At 40.3% G+C, this 24,183-nt stretch overlaps 1 protein-coding gene and 1 pseudogene across 2 annotated transcripts in view; one reads left to right on the top strand and one right to left on the bottom strand.

The window, feature by feature from the left end:
• LOC127531949 (NACHT, LRR and PYD domains-containing protein 14-like) overlaps nucleotides 1-4,480 on the top strand; it is a 38,125-nt pseudogene extending 33,645 nt beyond the window's left edge.
• Nucleotides 1-24,183, bottom strand: part of LOC127531988 (zinc finger protein OZF-like) — a 184,259-nt gene that overhangs the window by 70,246 nt on the left and 89,830 nt on the right. The window lies entirely within an intron of this gene.

The raw sequence follows: 24,183 nt of genomic DNA, 5'->3' as shown, positions 1-24,183 counted from the left end.
GATATTTAAAGCTTGGGAAATCGTTTTGTATCCAAATCCGGCTTTAAACTTCTCCACAACAGTATCTCGGACCTGCCTGGTGTGTTCCTTAGTCTTCATGATGCTCTCTGCACTTTAAACAGAACCCTGAGACTATCACAGAGCAGGTGCATTTATACGGAGACTTGATTACACACAGGTGGATTCTATTTATCATCATCAGTCATTTAGGACAACATTGGATCATTCAGAGATCCTCACTGAACTTCTGGAGTGAGTTTGCTGCACTGAAAGTAAAGGGGCCGAATAATATTGCACACCCCACTTTTCAGTTTTTTTATTTGTTAAAAAAGTTTAAAATATCCAATAAATTTCGTTCCACTTCACGATTGTGTCCCAATTGTTGTTGATTCTTGACAAAAAATTAAAATTTTATATCTTTATGTTTGAAGCCTGAAATGTAGCGAAAGGTTGAAAAGTTCAAGGGGGCCGAATACTTTCACAAGGCACTGTACTTGTGCACATATACCCACATACATGGACACATCCATATCCTCAAATACATATATACATACATACATACAAACACACACACACACACACACACATATACATACACATACATACACCTAAACATATACATGCATACATATCTGCACACATACCTACTTACATACATATGCACATATATATACATACACACACACACACACATGTTTGTACTTCTATCTTAGTGAGGACATCCATAGGCGTAATGCATTTCCTAGAGCCTTACCCTAACCTTAACTATCACAACTGATTGCCTAACCCTAATCCTTACCCTAACCCTAACCAAACCTCAATTCATACCTGTTCTCTAAAAACAAGTCTTCACCCTCAAACATGGCTGTTTCAAAGTGAGGACCGGCCAAAATGTCCTCACTTTGTAAAAATGTCCTCACTTTGATAGTTAAATGCAGAAAATGGTACTCACCATGTAGCAAGTACAAGTACACACACACACACACACACACACACACACACACACACACACACACACACACACACACACACACACACACACACACACACACACACACACACACACACACACACACACGCGACACCTTCCACTTGTGTTTGTTTAATTTCAATGCACTAAAATAGCTTGATTACAGATTTGAATTTGTGTGTTTGTTCTACCCTAGTCACCCTAGCTGTGACAACATCCAGATGTTGTCACAGCTGGTTCCACCTACAGCTTCCTCAAGGACACACCTACACTCTCTCTCTCTCCCATTCATATCCACATACTAATAAAAAGAAAGAACGAGTGAAAATCAACATAAATTTCAGTTTGGATCCTATAGGAACAGTACTTGGTCTCTGACTGATGACGTTTAACAAGTACATGAGAACTCAAGTATGGACAAGTACACATACTGAGAAATGGAGGTTGTGTCTGATTCCATCCAGATGTGCTGACTGACAGCCTCCATGTTGGTTTGTCAGCTGAAACTTGAGGACCAGATGAGATGTTGCTGCTCTTTGTCCTGATGAGCTGCTGATGAAACTCATTGATCTCCTCTCTTCTTTCTTCTTCTCTCTGCAGATGGAAGGGGTGGTACTGATCAGGACGGTGTTTGTGCTGAGAGGATGAAGTGTGTCCTGATGATCCAGAGGTTGAAGCAGCAGCAGCTGGTGTGTAGAGACTCTGACTGGACCATGTTACTGGGAGGTGGACTGGGAACCAGTGTAAAGTGTGTTGTTATCACTGTGTAGTTTAGTGTTGCAGCTCCACACTGTGAATGATGGAGAACTGCAGTTAATGTTGACATGAAACGTTGGAGGTTGATGTCAGGTTGCAGAGTGTGCAGTAAGTTTCAGGATGTTTGTGTCAGTGCAGGATTATATTTCAGTTGACTTTCTGTTTCCAGCTGCAGTCAAAGTTGTTGAGCTTCTCTACCTGCAACACATTGAGCTGATGAGAACAAAGTGTCCTGGAAACATGTCAGCTGAAGCCTTGGAGCCCAGAGAGAGTTTAATGAAGCACATTTTAGTGGGTTTTGATCACATCATGTTGAGGAGACAAACAGCTCTGAAGATGAATCCAGTTTAGTCCTCAAAGGTCCAGAAGCAGCTTGTTGAGCTCAGAGTTCATATTTAATGTCAACATCCTTTGACCTTTCTGAGCTCCAGTAAATGTTCTAGTTTCTCTCTTCTTCACCTTCAGTCGGTTCCTCGTGTTCAGAAGCTTCCAGATCACTGATATTCTTTGTTTTCTGAGCTGCTGCTTTCTTTAAATCCCTCCAAAGATTTTAACTGCGATTAAATCTAGGACTGAGACGAACCTCCAGGACTTTCCAGGAAGGATTCCTGAAGCAGGCTTTGGTGGACGTTTGCTTTGGATGCTGGTCCTGCTGAAAGTCCAGTGAGCTTCAGTTTCCTCACATTGGGCCTCATTCATGAAGCGTTCTTAAGAACAAATCTGTTCTTAGAGCCTTCTTAAGAAGATTTTTGGCATTCACGAATGTGTTCTTAACTGACCTGTTCTTAAAAGTAAGAACAAATTCTAAGAACACTCAGGAGGACTCTTACACACAAAAAATCTGTACTTTTAGAATTTTGTTAGTCAAAAGTGATCCAAAAATTTAAATTTCTTTCTTAAAATGATTCAAATATTACCACAAATTATTTAATTTAAAACTAGATTTATTCAAGTGAATTTTAGTGATCAATGGTTTTATAGTTCAGTGCCAGTTAAACTCAAAATCAGATTTTAGATCTGAAGCTGCACTTGGTCACATTAACTTGTTTGGAGGTCTGTGGGAGGTACAAGCGCAATGACCACTACGATGTGCACGCGCGATGACCCCCGCCACGTGCACGCGCAATAACTATTGCAACGTGCGCACGTAATATCCACCACGCTGACCGCAGCCACGTGCACACGCCCCGGTGTGCACGCGCGCGCTGACCGGGGAGACAAGGCGGACATGGCCTGGGCAGTTTTACCTGTCACTGCAGCAGAGGCAGAGGGTGTTTTATTACGACAGACACCCTTTCTGAGTATAAAAGTTTAGCTGTCTCAGGTCAGACTTTATTGGCTGTTTGAAGCTCTGTCATCTGCAGAAATGGCCATCACTCTGGTGGGCGGAGTTTCACCTGCACTCCAGTGCTCACGTGTCTCAAACACTCTCTTGCTGCTGCCTTATAAGGAAGTTTAGAGGGTGTACCTTTTACATTTACAAGTCAATACAATGTAAATATCATGTTAATGAGAGGGGAGGCTGTTCGTAGAGACTGTTCTTGAATCCGGTGCATCTCCCTCCTAAGAACAGATTTGCCTTGTCAAGAACGCTTCGTGAATCCGACGTACTTTTCTCTTGGGAGTTCTTAAAGCCGTTCTTTCGAACGCTTTTCTACGAACGCGTTTATGAATGAGGCCCATTGTTCTTGTAACTGTCCTGGTGTTTGAGAGAATCCATGCTGCTGCTCACACGCTCCAGTTTAGCAGCTTCAAAGCCACCAACAGGACTGTTGATGCTGTTCTTCTGGTCCTTCTGCCTCCAGACGTTCTGCCCAAACAGTCCACTTTAGTCTCATCAGTCCATCAGACTCCCACAACTCTGCTTTGTTCCACACATGAAGATCTTGTTGTTCAGTGTTGTCGGACTTTAGTTCCTGCCTTCATCAGGTCCTGCAGCTCTTTACCAATTAAACAGGTTTTCTACCAGCTGCTGCTGTCAAACATCTGCTTCTTCTTGAACAGATTTTGTCCAGTCTGATTTATTGACTCAGTTCATCCACATGAGATTTCTCCTGGTCCTTTCTTTAGATGAGCCAGAAAATCTTCAAGTCTTCATCAACACTCAGTCTCCTGATGAACTCCAAGTATTTTCTGTCCTCAGACTTAATAAAGAACAAAACACCAAAGTCACACTCCAAGTCAGTCAGAGTCAGATGAAGTCTGAGATTTACTGTCATTTCAGCTCCATGCAGCAAACAGAGGCTGGTTCATGAACACAGACTCTGATTCTGAGCTGAAAATCCACATTTTTACCCTCTGACTGATATCTGCCCATTTGGAGCCTCAGTTCCAGGTTTTCAGTCCTTCATCTGTTTCTGGGGATGTTCCAGCGTTATCTTTTAGTTTATAATGACCTCATCTTTGTTAATGATTCAGTCTAACCTTTTTACAGTCACAATCATGAAACATAATCCTGAGTCATCTTGTAAATAAAAACAAAGGCATTTATGATTTTAAATAAAGTTTATCTGGACACTTATCAAAGTTGATTGTTGTCATTACTTTATTTTTTGCTTGTTTTTCCACTAAAATATTGATGGAATAAACACCAACTCCTAACCGTCCATAAACTGTTGTTCCATTTATTCTTTTTCTTGTGTTTTCATTTTTTTGTCATATATTTTTTTGTCTAATTTAACCAATGTATTCATTGATTCTTTTCTTTCATTAATTTCAACCAACTTATTCAGTTTTATCTGGTGCTGAAAAATCTCAACTACAATCTTTTCCATTGTATTTTGAATGACCTGATGGAAGTGCTGCGTATGAACAAGTTTTGTTGCTTTTGATAAACATGATGTTGTAGTTTCACGAAATCCACTGTTCTGGATGTTATTTTACTTAATCAAGCAGAGGAAGATTCTCCTGGTGAGTGGCTGATTTTCCATTTGAACTTTTCAAACACAGAAGCAGAAAAACACAATCAGACCAAGTGGAGAAGTTATCTCACACAAATTACACCTCAGTTCACATCTGCAGCCCTCAAAAGTCTTCCAGTTCCAGTTGTTAGTCAAAACCAACTTGTAGCTATGGAAACTTTACATTTTTCACATTCCACTTGGTCACATTCGTCTGATCAGATGACACATAAGAATTACAACATGATTTGTCTGACCTGACAATGGATGAAATGTTTAATTAATATAATAGAGTGCTTATATTATGAAGGAGGAACAGGAAGTGTAGCTAATCTGTAATTCCTCTTACTCAGTGTTGCCAATTTAGCGACTTTCTCGCTAAATCTAGCGACTTTTCAAAGCTCCTAGCGACTTTTTTTTGTCAAAAGCGACTAGCGACAAATCTAGCGACTTTTTCTGCCGTTTTGGAGACTGATAGGAAAACTCAGCTCATTCTGCAGTTACCTGTTTTCAACAAGCAGCAGGTGCTGCTGTGAGCTTCTCCCCCTCCCAGAGCACAGGCTGTCAGTCCAGTAACCCCGCAGCAGACCCAGTGAGGGGAGGGGGAGACCCATATGTCTATGGGGAGACCCACATCACTCCGCGGCCAGACGGCAGATGAATCGCGCATGCGCAAAGTCACTACAGATCCCATCCAGACTTACGGAGCCATATAAACGAAAATGTTTCTTCACTGTTGTAGTATTGTTTATGTTAATGAGTTATCGCGAGAACGCAGACAAAAGAACAGAACAGAAGGCAGGAAGCATGAACGTGTTCAAATAAAAAGAGAACGTTAACTGGAACTAAAAGAAAGACTGTTTTATTTGGCACAACACGACATTTTGGCGACGAGGAGACAATTTGCCAAGAACCCAGAGGCAAGTAGAGACGTTTTGGATTCAACGTCAACGCCGAGAAGAATGTAAGACGAAAATTACATGTGGTAGCCATGTCGAACGAAAATGTAGCTGCTCATGCTGTGCAAGAAGCCAGATACGCCCAGCTCGCTCCACCGGGTCCGCTGAGCCTAACAGCATCTGATTTATTCACGGAATATAACCTGTGGAAGGACTCTTATGGTTTTTTCGAAATTGCCAGTGGGACAATAAATGCACCAGATTTGGTGAGGAGAGCTACATTGCTACATTGCATTGGCGCACCGACACAGAGGATTTTTGCTAATCTGCCGGGAGATAAGTCGACACATGCACAGACTGTTGCTGCTTTGGACGCATATTTTACACCACGAAGAAACGTAGTTTTGGAAAGGCACAAGTTTAGGCAAAGAGCACAAGGCCCTGATGAGTCGGTCGATGCTTTCGTAAATGCATTAAGAGAACTGGCCAAATCATGTGACTTTGGTGCCCTGGAGAATGATATGCTACGTGATCAGATTGTGGAAAAATGTGCAATGAAAAGGCTTCGTGACAAGTTATTGCAGGAAGATGGATTGAGTCTGGATAAAGCAATGTCTACTGCACGAGCTTTTGAAGCAGCACAAGCGGAATCAAAACTTTTCACGGAGTGTCACAGAGCCGGAGAGAACCGGGTTCATTTCACTAGAAGAGGTGTACGTAATGATCGCGGAAAGAAGCCTGGAACAACGCGAGGAGAGAGAGGCAGCCAAGAGCAAGCCAACAGCGACACCCAGTGTTACAGATGTGGAATGGACACTCACACGGCAGATGAATGTGGAGCCAAGACAGCAAAATGCATGTTTTGTCAGAAAATCGGACATTATGCACGCATGTGTTTTAAGAAGAAAAAGAAAGCACAAATAGAAAATAGAAGTGACAGAAGTAATGACAGAAATAAAGAAAAATCAAAGTCAAGTAAACCAGTGAGAGCAGTAGTGCAGGAATCTTCTGATTCAGAGTCGGATGAGTTTGTACATGCTGTAGATCCAGAAGGTACTGAGACTGTAAAGGTAAATGGACAATGGTTAAAAATGGTCATCGATACAGGAAGTGGTAAAAACTTCATGGGAGAAAACTTGTATAAAAGAACAATGTCCACCAGAACAAAACTGAGACCAACAAAGAAAAGGTTTTATGCTTATGCTCAAACTACTCCACTTAAATGTGTAGGTTACTTTGAAGCAGAAATGAGATGGAAAGACAACATAGTCAAAGACAACATTTATGTGATAGAAGGAAATGTAGAAGCACTGCTTGGCAGAAAAACAAGCTTTGACCTGAAGATACTTAACACAGGAGAAAAGGTGAACACTGTAGGACAGACTGAAAGATTTAATGAACTTGTCAAAGAGTTTCCTCTAGTTTTTAAAGGACTAGGTCAGATCAAAGGTTACAGCCACAAGGTTACAGTTGATGAAAAAGTCTCACCTGTAGCACAGCGTTTAAGGAGAGTCCCTTATCCAATGATAGAAGCTGTAAACCAGGAGCTAGACAAGATGCTTGAACAAGACATAATCGAGGAAGTGAATGAAGGTTCAGAATGGGTTTCAAATATTCTTATGGTACCCAAGAAAGACACAGAAGAGGGAAGACTATGTGCAGACCTCAGAGAAGTAAATAAAGCAGTGATCAGGGAAAGACACCCTGTACCAACAGTAGATAGCATCTTACAAGCAGTTCAGGGAGCAAAAGTGTTTGCTAAGCTAGACGCCAGAAAAGGATTTTGGCAGTGTGATTTAGCTCCAGAGTCCAGACCCTTGACAACATTCATCACACATAGGGGATGCTACCGCTTCAAGAAGGTTCCCTTTGGATTGTCAAGTGCACCTGAAGCATTCCAGAAGGCTATGGATTCTATGTTATGTGGAATGCCTGGCACTGTCTGCTACATGGATGATGTTGTGGTCTTTGGAGAAAACGATGACCAACTTGAACAGAGACTGAGAAAAGTCTTTCAGAGATTTGAAAGCAGAGGTTTAACCCTCAACAAAGACAAATGCATCTTTGGACTACAACAGATTGAGATACTTGGACATTTGATAACTGCAGAAGGAATCAAACCAGACCCTAGAAAGGTTGAAGCAGTCTGCAAAGCACCCAGACCTGACAATGTGCAGTTACTCCGCTCATTCCTAGGCACTTGTGGATTTCTGATGAAATTCATACCAAACTATGCAAACTTATCGGAACCACTACGAAAATTGACCAGGAAAGGACAGGAATGGGAGTGGACAAGCGAAACAGAACGATCATTCCAAGCTATGAAAGAAGCATTGGTGAGTGAGCCTTGTTTGGCATACTTTAAACTGGGAGCACCAACAGTGGTCATTAGTGATGCAAGTCCAGTTGGACTTGGTGCTCTTTTATTACAGACTCAATCTGATGGACAGAACAAGCCGATAGCTTATGCAAGTCGTTCGTTGAGCCCAACAGAACGTCGTTATTCACAGATCGAACGAGAGGCTCTAGGATGTGTGTGGGCTGTGGAACATTTCAGAACATACCTATGGGGAGGCAAGTTTACTCTGCAAACAGACCATAAGCCCCTCATTTACATGTTCAATCCAGAGAAAGCCACACTCTCACCACCACGCATACAGAGACTTGGCTTAAGACTACAACCATACGATTACAAGATAGAACACATAGTTGGGAAGTCCAATGTTGCAGATTCACTCTCGCGACTTCCTTTGCCAGAGACAGAGCACAGTGATTATGTGGAAAAGTATATGGACAAAGTCTTATCGGTGACGATGCAGGAAGTACAAGCCATGAGCCTTGACGACATAAAACAGAAAACTATGGAAGATGATACACTGAAAGAACTGAAATCAATTGTGGAGACGGGAAAATGGCCGAATCCAATTCCAGAGGAATTACAGCCTTACCACAGATGTGCTGGAGAATTGAGCACGTTTGATGGACTTGTGCTGAGAGGACACAGGATAGTGTTACCAAAAGCAATGGTGAAACGAGCACTGCAAATTGGACACGAGACTCATCAAGGAGTGGTCCGTACAAAACAATATCTGAGGAGCAAATTCTATTGGCCTAACATGGACCTGGATGTAGAAAGACTGATAAGAAACTGCTCCGCCTGTGTGCTTAACCAGCCATTACATGAAGATCAACCTCTTCAACCAGTTGAGTTGCCGCCGAGACCATGGACTAAGATAGGAATTGACCTGGTAGGACCTATCCAAAACGAGTACATCCTTACTGTGATTGATTACTACAGTTCATTTCCAGAGGCTGTAGTTATATCAGACATTTCCTCAAAGACAGTGGTTAAAGAACTGACGAAGATATTTGCAAGATTTGGTTATCCCCTTCAGGTTGTCTCGGATAATGGTAGACAGTTTGTTGGACAACTTTTTGAAGATTGTCTCAAGACAAGTGGAATTAAACACATCAGAGCATCACCATATTATCCGAAGAGCAACGGGAAAATCGAGAGGTTCCATAGATACCTGAAGAAAGCCTTCAGAGCAACAGAGACTGAAGGAAAGGTGTGGAAGGAGGAGCTTCCTAAGATACTGATGGCATACCGCTCAACACCGCACAGAGCCACGGGAGAGACGCCAGCCATGCTCATGTTTGGACGAGACATTCGCACAAAATGTCCAAATCTGGAGAAAGCAGCTGGAAGTCTAAAAGAAAAGGAGAAAACAAATGAAATCAGAAACCATCACGACGAATACAAAACTAAAATGAAACTGTATGCTGACCAAAATAACAGAGCAAAGGAGCACAACTTCAAAGTTGGTGATGTTGTTTATGTTGCAAGTATGGAGAATGGAAAGCTGGAGTCTACATTCAAAGATGTTCGCTACGTACTTTTGAGAAATACCGCCAACAACTCCTTTGAACTCGTCAACACTGAGGACGGATCAAAAGTGATCAGGAATGTCAAACACCTTCGACACACACCTGTAGTGACTGATATTGATGTTTCTGAGACTCCACCGGTCTACAACACTGAAAACAACAAGGACACTGTGGATGTTTCAGTAGTGGATATTACACCACCAGCAGCTGAGATACCACCTGAGCCTGACCCACCTGTTCCGAACGTTATAATAACCAGGAAGGGCCGTGTAATCAGAAAGCCTGCTCGATACAGAGACAATTAAAAGAAAATGATGTTCTTATGTTCTTGAGTGATTGATTTGTATCACTGATTGTTGAATGTAAAAAAAAAAAAAAAAAAAAAAACTATACATTTGGTATAAAGAGTTGAAAATACTGCAGATGGCTTTAGTCTAAGCAAAGGAGGAAAATGTAGTATTGTTTATGTTAATGAGTTATCGCGAGAACGCAGACAAAAGAACAGAACAGAAGGCAGGAAGCATGAACGTGTTCAAATAAAAAGAGAACGTTAACTGGAACTAAAAGAAAGACTGTTTTATTTGGCACAACACGACAACTGTCATGCTAAAATAAACCACAGCATTTAGCCTCTAGTGGAAAAAACATATTTTGAGTGTTTTATACTCACTTTTGGTCTCTTCCACAACGTTATTCCTCTCTCCTACAACGTTGATTACAATTACATGCAAACTGGGATGTAGTAAGACATCCAGCTTTTAAGGGATTCAACATTCCACAGCAGATTCCCTCCTTAGATAACAACAAAACTCTCTCTCCCAAAGACCTAAGTAAACAGCCCAAAGTGCTTTTTCATGACCAGAGAGAGACCTGCATCATTTCAGAGACATCTCTGCTATTCACCAGGACACCCTAGATTCATATTATGATGACCTCTGACATTGCTTAAGAGACTCCTTTTTGCAAGCTGCCACTATTCCTGTATTGAATTGGGACATGTATGCTTTCATGTATTTCTAACTTCACATACAGACCCTTTTTTTTAGAGTACTGTTAACACCTTTAAATTTGATTACCATTCAAATGTCTGTGGTCCACACCGACAGAACTGCTTTGATGAACTAAGTGTCCTCGCAGCTGGACCTCTGCTGCTCTCCTGGTCTGCCATCAGATAAGCAGGGTCATAAATATTCTAATGACCTGCTTCTCACCTCTGCAGAGACTTTCTCCTTTTGTCTAGTCACCGAAGTTCTTAAACTCATATTCAAAAATGTAGTTTTGTTATTCTGTGTTTACAAAAGATATAGTGAGATGTCAACATGCATTTTGAACCAACTCCCGTTTTTCTAGCTGGTTTAGATCGAAAGTTATCAAACCTATTGTGTTGCTCATGAACAGTACATTTTGCTTCCACAGCTCAACATTGCCCCCTATTGACGTCGGAATGCCATGACATTATCGAGATTTACAGTGTATTAATCAAAAAACTTCGCTTTATTCAGGTTTCAAAGAAGTGAAAACTGTTTTATTCTGCTTTGTATGAACGTATGTTACCATGTCTTCACTGTGATACATATAATAACCACTAGAATGCACACGAACATATAAAATAGAAACTAGAACTCACATATTCTTAGACTAGCTTGTATGATCAGTTTATTTTATCTTTGATCAGTTAAAATATATTGTAAGGATCATGGAGGAGTAAACAGATCGTTCTTTTTGCGCGTTTTAATATTTTTAATCATTATTTGATTCGGTTTCATCTCTCCCCTGTGATCCCAAACCAGCCATTTTACGTGGCTCGCTCTCTTACCCTCTTTACACCTCTTTAGCTCTGTCGCCTTTGCTCTCTTCTTACTAACTCGCTTACAGAAACTAAGTTCGAGCGGTTCTTTTGTTCTTTCTTTGGTGCCTTTCACTATCTTTTGTCCTCTTTATTCTAAGCTTATCCTGGTAGCAGAGCTGGCCTTTGCTAACCACGACTCTTAATCATTTTTCTTTTAAATCAAAGAATAGATATCTTCGCTCACTATTTAAACAAATCAAGTCCATTTTTGTTTGACGACAATTATTTTTTTAATCAAGAACTAATTCGATCCCGTTTTTTTTGCGGCTCTCTATTCGTCTGTTCTCCAGCCAAAACTGCTGACTGAGACAAACCAAGAGCCTGCAGTTTTGTTTTGTTATCAAGCTATTTTTCGGTCAAGTCAACCCCCGAGAAGGAAGAACGGCTCCTGCGTTCTTCTCACCATCTGCTGAGATCCACCCAGCTGGCCCGAACCGAACCAGAGGCGCTCAAAAGCATGAACAGCTACCAGACGGCAGGACGCCGAGACGTTTCCGTAGCGACAGACTTCACGGCCGGAGCATCAGCTGACCCGTATAGTCAGGTCCGTTCAAGGCAACGCAGTCCCAGCCGGACCTCGTGAGTGACCCGTTCTCCAACAAAGTAAGCCAGCAAACACATTGGTGTGATCTGAATTATTGGGTTGACGTCTCAAAATAGCTTGAAATCTTCCTTAAATAGCTTCCAAAGTCCTCTTTTAATAACTCCGTTTAGTCACTTATCAGTCGTTCATTTTCCAAATTATTAATCATCTCGTCATACCTTCAGCGGTCTGATTACTCAGTCCATAATCCTAGTTAGAAATGCAAATCTGAATAATTAACACACACACACACACACACACACACACACACACACACACACACACACACACACACACACACACACACACCTATTCTCACCCACACACACTTATTATTCCACACACACAAACACCATTATACTTATTACTGTATTAATCACTGTTTTGTTATTAGTTTTAGTCAATAAATATCTTTCATGTAACCCAAAATTACAGTCTCTTTTGCGTTTATATGTGTTGACTGGGGTCAATGTTTTTCGAGGATTCTCGACATTCAGATATTAGACTGACTAACTAATCAAAATTTTCAATCCATTAATAATATTTTTATTAAGATTGATTAATAATTTCCCGGTAGATTAAACTCCGGGTGGTGCCCCGATTAATAAACTATCATCAACGAGTGCATACTTATTAAATTAACGTTTAATAAGGCAATATCGCTACAGGGAAATATGCAAAGTAGGCGATGACGTCATTTAGCGACTTCTCGCGACTTTTAGGACAGCCAATAGCGACTTTCCTTACTGAGGAATTGGCAACAGTGCTCTTACTTTACATTGACCAGCTGCTGTAGCTTGCTAGTTACCAAATCCTGATTAATGAGCTCACTATGATCAAGTTAGTCTCAGTCACGTAGTAAAACATTACAACTCAAACTAGAATCCACCTACAGCGGTGTATCTTACAGACGACTTCATTTACTTTATTGTTGCTCATTTTCCAGCTACAAAACAATCTGTGTTGGTGGAGAACCTTGTTAGCTTCACAGCTAGCTCAGCTAACCTCACCTGTCACGTCATGATGGGTTTGTAGGTTCACAATTATCCACAAAAATGGATTTATTTTCAGTTTGAGCTTCAATAAGACAACAACACAACTATCCAGAGACTCTGACTGTTCCCTGACAGCTTGGCTCACACCAGCAGTCCTTCTGCGTCTTATAATTGTTTGCCAAACCGAAATGAACTGAATTTTTAAACAGACTAGATGACTTTTCAGTTCATTCAACATTACAGTCAGTATTGATTTAATGAATATTTCAGAACCTGTTTTGTTTCTTTTTAATTCTCTGTATTTAAAATGACACATATTAAATTATAATTGCTTGAAATAGCTTTGAAATAGACCCTTTAATGACCCACGTCACGAATGACCTCACAGCTTTAGCTGGAGGCAAAAGAGGAAGCCCGTGGCCGTGACCGAAAGGCGAAAGACTGAGGGACTAGGCTCTATCAACTTTTCTAAAATGTCGTCCTGCTGTGTTTTTGGATGCCAGAATAGGAGGAATGACACTGGCAAACGCAAATTAAAGTTTTATAGGATTCCACCGAACACTCGTGCTCAGAGGGAACGAAGACAGTTGTGGTTAAATGCACTGAGGCGAAAAGACTGGACAGAGACGATCAGCTGCAGTCAATTCCAGCCATTTTCAGTACAAAAAATCGCTAATATTCTATTTGTAAATAAAAAATATTCAATTCAATTCAATTCAACTTTATTCCAGACACTGGGTCCAAATACACACACCATAAGAACAAGGACACAACAAGACACAGAAAAAAATACAATCAAAAACAATAACCCGTTAAATATGACGAGAAATACAGGGAATATTGGACGCAAATTTGGGGGGCGGCTGTGGCTCAGGTGGTAGAGCGGGTCGTCCAATGATCGAATGGTTGGCGGTTTGATTCCCGCTCTCGCCTAGTCATGTGCTGCATGCCGAAGTTTCCTTGGGCAAGATTCTGAACCCCGAATTGCCTACTAGTGACTGTTCCACTGGTGTGTGAATGTATACTGACTGATGTTGCAGGTTGATTAGCAACCTGCATATTAGTGTGTGTCTGGGTGAATGGGAGCAATTGTTGTAAAAGCGCTTTGAGTACTCTGATAAGTAGAAAAGCGCTATATAAGAGCAAGTCCATTCACATCGCGAGGTGCATTTCCTTGAAAACGACCGATTCGTGGATTATATACCGACTTCAAGACATGTTTTGGACAAAATAGTTTACTGGCTTGTGTCGTCTGGATGTCCAAGGTTGGATTATGGCCGTTTTTTGTGCAATATTTTCATCTGTGTGTAATAATGAACCCGGAAATGTGAGTCGCGCTGTGTACGTTAAAGCTGTGTACAGAGAAAGGATGGATGGATATTTGTTGTTTGTCGGACAAATGTGTTTATATTACCATCTGTGGTAATCACATCTGAAAGTGGTTTATACCGGCGGATTCATGAGAATCTAAGCTTTCCATCGGCGTATAATGTTTATATAATCGCGTTTGTAGCCTTCGGACATTCTTTAAATTCCTATGCAAATTAGTAAGTGTACCGCCGGCGGTACACTGAAGTTTAACGGGTTAAAAATGCTCCAGTTTGCGCTGCAAACTTCCAGCGCAAACTATATACTCCCAGTCCCGCTTGACTTCTCGCTCCGCTTTTGCCTCCAGCATAAGCCCCGCCCACAAAAAACGTCACAATGTTTGTAAACAAATAAAGGGTCTATAAGAAAACACAAAATATACAAAGGAAGTGCAGCTATTTTTGATGCAGAAAAGGTCTTTAAAAACTATTCTGGAAAAGATGTGGCTGAGAATTGACTTTATTTTTTAAATCTATGGGTCATAACATGGTCTGTGCAGTTAGCACCAGTTCATTAAGTTAGTAAAATTATGGATAAGCAACATTTACTATTACTTCTACAAAAATAAAAGTCTCATATAGACTATCTATGAAATAAATGACTATAAAGCAACACCTCCTCCCAGCTTGTTTTACTTTGTGGGTATTTATCGGTGGAGCAGCAGCACATTTTCAGTTTACCAGTTTGGGTTTACGAGTATGTTGGTTTGTTTTAATCAGTTTTCAGTTCAGTAATTGGGATCTTCGGCTGATCGGACCAACAGACACTGAAGGACTCCAACAGCTGTTCACTAAGTAAACGTTTATTTATTTATTGGTGCCAGTTTTAAGACTTTAAATGCAGCTTTAGAGTCAAATATAATGTGTGCAGTGAAGCCCAGAAGTTGGTGCAGTTTATTTCTGTGTGTTGACCAGAGAAGAGACTCAGCATCCAGTAAATACTGAAGTGTGTTGTGTTCCTGTAATGTTGGACATGAAGGTAATAAAACTGGTTCACGTTAATGGAACGTTTAGGGAACTTAAAAGTGATTAAAACAGTAACGTTGAGGTTCTACGTTGTCAGTACTACTCAGACTCTGATAGTTCTGAAGTGACATCAGTTGCATGAGTTTGTTGAAAATGGTCTCATTTGTTGTTGTGATGTTTTCTGCTGCCTCATTTTAAAAGCTGATGATCCGCGTTGAAGACTAGTTTTGTTCTAGTATCAGAAGTACAAGAAGGAGAATAGAAGTGTAGTGCTACTGCCTCTAAAGATTAAGGAAGAAAATAACTGAGTCTTTCAAACACTTCAACATATGTACATTCTTTACATGGGGTATTTTACATTTTATATTTTCCAATTGTTAATTTTTATTTACTGCGCATTTTTGCTCATTTCTCTGTTTTTATGGTGGTGGAAACTGGACTCTTTCTGCTGTAGCGACCACATTTCCCCTCAGTGATAAATCAAGCATTTCTATTCTGTTCTATTTATGCCTGGAACTTTATTTTCCAGTCATTAAATAATAAAAAATTCACAGATAATGGAAATATAAACAGCAGAGAAAATTTCTGGGAAGGATTTCTTGAAAAGGCTGTGAGGGAAAAGCAGCTTTTGACCCTGAAACATCAGAATGGACTCTGTAACATCTGTATCTGACAGCATCAAGTCAACCAGAGACAAAAGACTAAAGAAATTTCAGATTTTTTTTTCTAGTTTTTCACTTTCAGGGCTTCAGTTCATTAAACTCCATTAAACAGATGAACTCCTCCTCAGTGCTTCCATGGACCTTTTGTTGGTCGTTGCTGTTCTACTGACTCAGACTTTTGCTCTGTTTTTATCAGCAAACATCTTTAAAAGTATTTTTCTCTTCCATCCAGTTGATGAAGCTCTTCAGCATCGTTTCTCTTCCAGCAGGTCTGGACAGACAACATGATGATCACAAACACTTTTATCATTTTATCAAAGTGCTACATTTAAGATATAAAATGGATAAAAACAAAATAATCATGTAATAAAAACAGAGCAATCAGATAAAATAACAATAAAAATAGAAACATTCAGAAGCATGTTTAATTAATTTTATTTTTGTGATGGTTAGTTTAATGTTGTAAATAAGTTTGATTGGTTTTTCTACTAGTTCACAGTGCCCTCTAGTGGCGAGAGTTAAGATTGTCATGCTAATTGTTCAGAAGCTCAGTATGAAACTGTCATGGCCGAAGTGCAGCTATTGAAGAGCTGGAATGGAACAAATGTCTGTTTTCTTTCCTCGACGATGAGCTGGACCGAGGAGGAGGAAAAGTCAAAGAGATCAGGAGCCAAAACTAGAAGCACCTGGACACAAATAGAAGTGGATGCTGCAGACAGTGGCAGTTTTTTGCACAAGCCAACTCGGCAGCCGCCTAGGGCGGCAAACTCAAGGGGGCGGCATGATGAAGGGGGGGGAAAAAATCATTAAATACAATTCCCTTCATAAGCACGCAGCTGAGTAAGCATCCATTGACACTCTGATGGTGTTACGTTACATAACAAATGGCGCCCTCTTGAGGTCAAGACTCAGAGGTGCGCCCTCTGCTCTCTGACCGACGAGACCGTCCGCCACCCTCCGGCGACAGGTGGTCGGGGGGTGGTCGGGGGGTGCGCGGCTGCGGACGGGGGAGAAGCTGGGAATAGCAGATAGATGCTGGAAGCTTTTATCTGTCCAACCTGCAGAGGGCGCTGCTGCTGGACTGGAAACAACCTGAAGAACCAGAGGAGGAATTATTCTGAAGATATGGAAAGAAAACACACAAGTAAACAGTGGAGCAGCTACAATCAGTGATTTTAGACACTGTTGGCTGATTTCATCTGGAAGATATCAGATAAATGGAGGAAAAGTTCAATTATTAAAATAGCATGAAAGTGAATTAGTGAGGCAGGTTCTCAGTTGTAAGGACATTAAATGCTCCTTAAAAACAGAATTTACAAAGTGATGCTGTGGGTCTCGAGGCTCAAAGTGTGACATTTACCAAACTGTGTAATTATGAGAGTCAAATATATGAATGAAGCAATGAAATGGGAAAGAATGTGTGAAATTCTTCAAAGTTTCATGGGATTCTGTCACGGTTACTAGCTAGAGAGCCTGAGCTGAGAACACACCACTGAAACAGAGACAGGATGCAAGACGGGTTTATTGCGGGAAGGTGGGGGGGATCGTGGAGGGGTGAGGAGTCAGAGGAGGATCCGGGGGACGGAGCGGCGGAACCGGGAAACGACGGTTAGCGGAGGGTCTGGGCGGAACAGAGTGTGGATGCTTGCGGTGGCAGGGAGGCAGAAGGCTTGGATGCCAGAGGAGGGAAGCCAGGCGCAAAGGATCCGGGGTGGCGAGGCGGCAGGAAATCCGGGGGTCCAGGAGAGATCCGAGCAGCTGAGTCCAGGAGTCCAGGAGGGGAACCGGGAAGGGAATCCGGAGAGGAACACGAGGGGGAAGGCAGCACGGGAGGAGATCCGGGCAGCTGGATCGCTCTGGACAAAGAGAGAGGATAACAATGTTAAACTCACAGACAGGTTAACAAGGTTTCGTGGCTAGAGAGAACTGACTGCATGGGCAGAGTCTACGATCTGGCGAGTTGTGGATGCAGGAACCGGTCTTTTATTGTCAGAGGTGTAATCACTGGATGAGCCACAGCTGCCCGGACTCTGGGGAGACAACACTGATTGTCAGCTGACACAGCGGAGAGGAGAGAGAGAGGGAAAGGCATAGAGAAGGAGAGAGAGGGAAAGGCAGAGAGAAGGAGAGAGAGGGAAAGGCAGAGAGAAGGAGAGAGACAGGAAAAGGCAGAGAGAGCGGGAGAAATAGGAAAAAGGGATTTTGGGAGTCAGGTAGGATGGGGGAGGAGGAGGCCCTGACAGATTCATCTCATCTAAAAGACATTTTCATGACTGTGGAAAAAAGTGACAGGAAGTGTTTTTTTTACACTTATATTTTATTAAATTTTACAATACATCAATAACAAAAAACAAACAAGAAAAACAAACCAACAAACAAAATGTCTTAATTATTTTGTATATACAATGTCCATTTTTTCCATTTTTTGTCCATTTGTGGTTCTCATAGTTTCAATCAATGAGTTAGTTTTTCCATGATGAATATGTCCTCAATTGTGGCTATCCATTGTTCCTTTGATGGGACAATATTTTGTCACCATTTCCTTGTTATACTTTTTTTTGCAGCAATTAACATTATCTTTATCAAATATTCATCACAGTCATGGACAGTACCATCATCAAAATTGCATAAATAAAAGAATTCAGGTTTCATCGGATTTGTATTACCAAGTACTTTTCTCAGGACATTATAGATGATTTTCCAAAATTCTGAAAGTTTGGGACATTTCCAGAAAATGTGTGAATGGTCGACATCTAGTCCTCCACATTCTCTCCAGCATTTCTGATGTATCTCAAATTGTTTACTTTTTAGCTTTGGTGTAATAAAAAATCGTATGAGATTTTTCCAGGCAAACTCCCTCAACGTCCGAGAGCTAGTTGTTGTGTGATAAATGTTCAGCCAGTCGATCTCTTTGATTATTATGTTGAATTCTTTTCCCCATTTTTTCTTAACGTTTTTAGCTGTATGTTTGGCTGCATTTACTAAAGCTTTATATAGCATTGAGATTGTCCTAACATTGCTGCCTTTGTATGCTTTGGTCATTATTTGAACCATATCGCTCTCTTCAGTGGAGGAATCTACCAGGAGTTCTTTTTTATAATAGTCTCTCATTTGAAGATAGCGAAAAAAATCATGTTTTCCAAATTGGTAATTTTGTTTCAGGTTATGGAAACTCTCCAGCTTCCCATTATTCTCCAGAACACACCAAGCTGTAACTCCCCTATTGTCCAATATTTATAGCTTTGGTCAAATATCGCAGGCACAAATTTAATATCATACGCTATCCATTTTAACTTTTTAGTTTGTTTTTGGATTTGATGTTTCTTGAGCACTCTGAACCAAACACTGAATGTATGATTAGTTGTTGAATCTAAAAATATTTTGTTTTTTTCATAGTTTTCTCTGTCACCGAGGAGGTTTTGAATTTGCTGTTCTCGAGTTCCCTTCTCAATATCTTTCCCCTTACTACTATAATTTGGATTACATCAACATTATATGTATCTTAGTTGTGCTGCCTGATAATATTCTTTCAATTTTGGCAATGCCATTCCTCCTTTCTCTTTGGGAAGCTGGAGAGTATCATATTTGACCCTAGGTCTCTTGCCCTCCCAAATAAACCTGGATATTTGTTTATCCCATGCTGTAAATTGAGTTTGAGTGACCTCTACTGGTAGGGCTTGGAATAAAAACAGGAATCTTGGCAAAATGTTCATTTTTACTATCTCAATTCTGGAACTTAAATCTAAGGGCAAAGTAGCCATCTTTCTATGTCATTTAATATACTTTCTTGAACTAGTGTATAATTTGGATTATTTCCTAAATATCAGATCGACTTCATTTCCCAGTTAAAGTTATACATGTTTTTAATGTCTTGAGATGGTTCATAGTTAAATTTCAAAATTTGAGTTTTTGAGATATTTGTTTTGTGTCCTGACAAATATCCAAATGTTTCCAATAAATTAATGAATGTAGGTAGTGACTTATGTGGTTGTTCAAAGTATGCTATCACATCATCTGCAAAAAGTGCAATCTTATGTTCTACTCCATTTATCATAACTCCTTTGATGTCTTGATTTTGTCTTACTGCTTGTCCCAGGGGTTCGATAAAGATTGAGAAGAGCGTAGGGGAAAGCCCACACCCTTGTCTTGTTGATCTTTGGAGAGTAATTTTATCTGTAAGATTTCCATTTATTTTAATCCGGGCAGTTGGTTGGCTATATAGTGTTTTAATCATTTGTACTGATTTGTTATTGAAGCCCATTTTTTCTAAAACTAAATATAGAAAGTCCCAATTAATGCAATCGAATGCCTTTTCGTTATCTATACTCAGTAGAACTGTGCTTTTATTCTCTCTCTGTGCTCTCTCAGTTATATGCAGTTTTCCTGATATTATCATATGTTTGTCTTTCCCGCATAAACCCTGTCTGATCTTCATCAATTCATTCTGAAACGAAGGTCTTTAACCTTCTAGAAATTATTGACGTATACATTTTGTAATCAATATTGAGTACAGAAATTGGTCTGTAGTTAGCACAGCTTTCCTTATTTTTACCTGGGTTTGGGATAACTGAAATTACTGCTTCTGACCATGAAGCTGGCATTGTATTTTCTTTTAAGGTCCAGTTTAAAGATTTATAGAGGATTGTGACCAATTCATCTTTGAATACTTTATAGCATTCAGCTGGGAAGCCATCGCTTCCTGGTGATTTATTATTTTTCAATGTGTTTGTAGCTTTTAGAATTTCATCTTTTGAAATGTCGGCTGTTAACTGATCATTTTGGTTTGTTCCTATTGATGGAAGGTCTCGTATTTGAAGAAAGTTTCTTTTGTCCTCTTCACTTGCCGAGGGAGGCTGTGTATAGAGGTTTTCATAAAATGTTTTAAAGATACTTTTGATTTCTTGAGTTTCTAGGTTAGTGTATGGATCTTTAATTTTATGAATTGTATTTAACGTTTGTTGTTTTCATAACCTTTTTGCTAAGAGTTTTGTAGATCTCGGTCCCATTTCGTAATAGCTCTGTCTAAAATAAATGTGTGTTTTTTTCCATTTCCTCCTCTGATATGTTATTAATGCACCTTTTAGTATCAAGAATCTGCTGATGAATTTCTATGGGGGGCCGTCAGGGACATTATTCAGGATTACCCCTCATACACACATATGAAATGCTTTTATATGTACTACTGAAACACTCTCACATAAACAACTGAAAAATTATTTGCTCACACACACTACTGAAATGCTCTCATAAACAACTAAAATAAAAACAGTTCAGCATTGAATATGAAAATCACAGGCATACAGGAAGGCCTTCCTGTCATCTGACAGAAACAGGAAGACTCACCACAGGGAAGTGCAAGTGCAGCCCTTGCTTCAACCACAATGTATGTTCATCTAATATTCTTCTTTTTTCCAAGTCCAAGCTTTATTTTTTGAAGTGAAAGGCAATGAGGAGGATGTTGTCAGTTTTTTTTTTTTTTTTTTTTTTCCCCAGTGCTCTGCAATGCATTGAGGGGCTGCAAAGAGAGGAGTCTGACAATTTCCATCAGGAGAGGCTTTACAGAGAACTTCATGAGCAGACTCGAACCCTATCTGCATTTCTTGCTGTGTGTTATGATAGGGACGTCAGTAACCTTCTTGGATCATTGTATAGATGCTTTCGCACCTCGCTGCATGAAAATGAGGCCAGACAGGGATCCACTGAAGTGACCACAAATTTGACGCCTCCAACAACCTTGACTGGCCACCCAGGACGGCCCAGATACAGCATAGCCACTGAGCAGATTTCTCACTGTGTGTCCATCGGTATGTCATGGCAGAGAATTGCATCATGCTTTGGAATTAGTCGAAGAACACTGCACAGACACAGACAAAGACTGGAAATTGAACCATTAAGGTATTCTGCATTGTCAAATCAAGATCTGGACAAAGTTGTAACTAATATACTACAGAACACTCCAAATGCAGGTGAAGCATACAGAATTGGAAGCCTGAGATCACGTGGCTTGAGGATTCAGCGCTGGTGCATCAGACAAAGCCTTCATCAAGTGAATCCTATTGGGCGATCATTTAGACGTCGTCTTGCTATACACTGAAGAGTCTATAGTGTTCAGGCCCCTAACCAACTGTGGTAAGTAAATGTTATATATAAAGGAAACAACTTCATATACACAATTATGTATGTGTGTGTGCGTTTGGTGGGCATCACATATACTATATACACAGAAATCTATACTTTTAAGCATGTATTTTTTCCCAATAGGCATTATGACAGCAACCACAAGCTGGTCAGGTGGCGGATGGTATTCCATGGCTGTGTGGATGGCTTCAGTCGGACTATTATATACTTGCAATGCTTGTCCAACAACAGAGCCTCAACTGTCTTGTCGTTATTTCTAGGTGGAGTACAGAACTTTGGCTTGCCCTTAAGGGTCAGATGTGATCACGGTATGGAAAATATAAACGTTGTCCGTTTTATGTTGGAAAGAAGAGGACTAAACAGTGTTATTACAGGTGTATCAGCACACAACCAAAGAATTGAAAGACTATGGGCAGAACTAAATACAGTTGTATCTAGATATTTTATTAACATCTTTAACTTCATGGAGGAACAGGGTGTACTGGATTCATTGAATGAACTACATTTATTTTGTCTTCATTATGTTTATTTACCAAGGATTGAAAGAGCAGTGACAGAATTCATCAATCAATAGAACAACCTTGGCCTCTCCACACAAAGGGGGCAGACACCTCTTCAGCTGTGGCATTCAAGAACTCAAGAATTCATTAGTAATGCAGGAATCCATCCAGCTATAAACAGCATTTTTGACGTTGATAACTACTATGGCATTGATGAAGAAGGGCCATTACCAGAACTTCAAACCAACAATAATGTTGCAATTCCAGACATAAAAGAAATTTAGGAAGGAATACAAAAGGTGTCGTTAAAAATAAATGTGAATATTTCAAGAACATATACTGAGTCAACTGAAGTGTGGTGAAACATTAGAAAATACATCAGTTATATTGCATACAGGATGCAAAAATGAAACAAATAACTGGCTAACTTTAAACTTTTTTTCAGTAAACAGACTGACACACACAAAAACTGAAAGTGACAGACAGAAAAAGTTTCAAGTTTTCAGAGCATGACATGTTCATGCCCTGCCAATCCCATGTGTGTTTGCTAATGCAAAGTCAAACTTCTCCTAGAACAGTTGGTAAGACACATGTAGTGGCAACTTGATGCAGTTAGCACACGTGTTGGCAAGAGGGAACATTGATGTAGAGAAGCCATCATCTCCTTTGGGAATGAACTGGACAGAAGGAGTTGGGAAAGCCGATTGGTGGAACCACAGATGCTCCAGTTGCGAAGGCCAATATCTTCTGGAGTTTGGATGGCCCTTCTTCTTCTGCAAAAACAAAAATATTAACAGTGGTAGTTGGTCCAATTAATGTGTATGTCATATCATCATCATATCATCTCTAAAACAATTAATATCAGCTGACACTGAATAAATTGTCCAGTCAGAGTATTTCACTTCTCAAAACCAAAATTTCTCAAATCTGAATGCCTCTTATAGCAATTAATTTCTAGTCTAGAAAGTCTGTCATCTTTCAGCATTGGCATGTTGCTTTGTGAGAATGTAACCAAGAGAATACATTTCATCTGGAATGTTTGTTGTACAGGAATGCTTTGCAAAAAATAAAATAAAAAGAATGATACAAAAAAAAACTGTTTATTTGACCATTAAACCATTAATTACCTTCTGCATCTTGGAGATAGTCCCTCCAGAAAGTAACAACCATCTCCTCAGCGGCTCTCTTGTTGCTCCCTTCTGGAGAGAGACTTATGCTGAAAAGATCATCCACCTGGTCAGCAGTCAGTGTGTTCGGCTCGTAGCAGAACAGGGGTCGAAAGCTGTCTGGATGTCGTCGTATTTGGTCCAGAACCCCAATAGTTTTCAGTCCTTCACAGAATCTGTATGAACAACATGGAATAATTGTGCAATCCATTAATTACTTGTACACTGTCAAATTGTCTTTTGGTTTTATACAAAATAATAGATTGTATGAAGCTAGTTTTACACCTTGTTGGTCAATGGCTAAAATTACTACTTCTTTTGACATTGATCTGACTGTACAACAAGTCACATTGAATACTTTTGAAATGGACCTTGAACCCTGTGGATGACCTGAAACATTACAATGTCTTGCACCAGCAGATCCCTGTCTCTTATCGACCGCATCGGCCTCAGACATCCTGCATTGGCCAAGTAGTCAAGCAAAGGTGCATTTGACTTCTCAGGGTCCTCAAAGGTTGTACTTTCAGACACCTAGCATCACAAG

This window comes from Acanthochromis polyacanthus, chromosome 22 (genome assembly GCF_021347895.1).
Source record: "Acanthochromis polyacanthus isolate Apoly-LR-REF ecotype Palm Island chromosome 22, KAUST_Apoly_ChrSc, whole genome shotgun sequence".
Taxonomy (NCBI): domain Eukaryota; kingdom Metazoa; phylum Chordata; class Actinopteri; family Pomacentridae; genus Acanthochromis; species Acanthochromis polyacanthus.
This window is presented reverse-complemented; position numbering and strand designations above follow the sequence as displayed.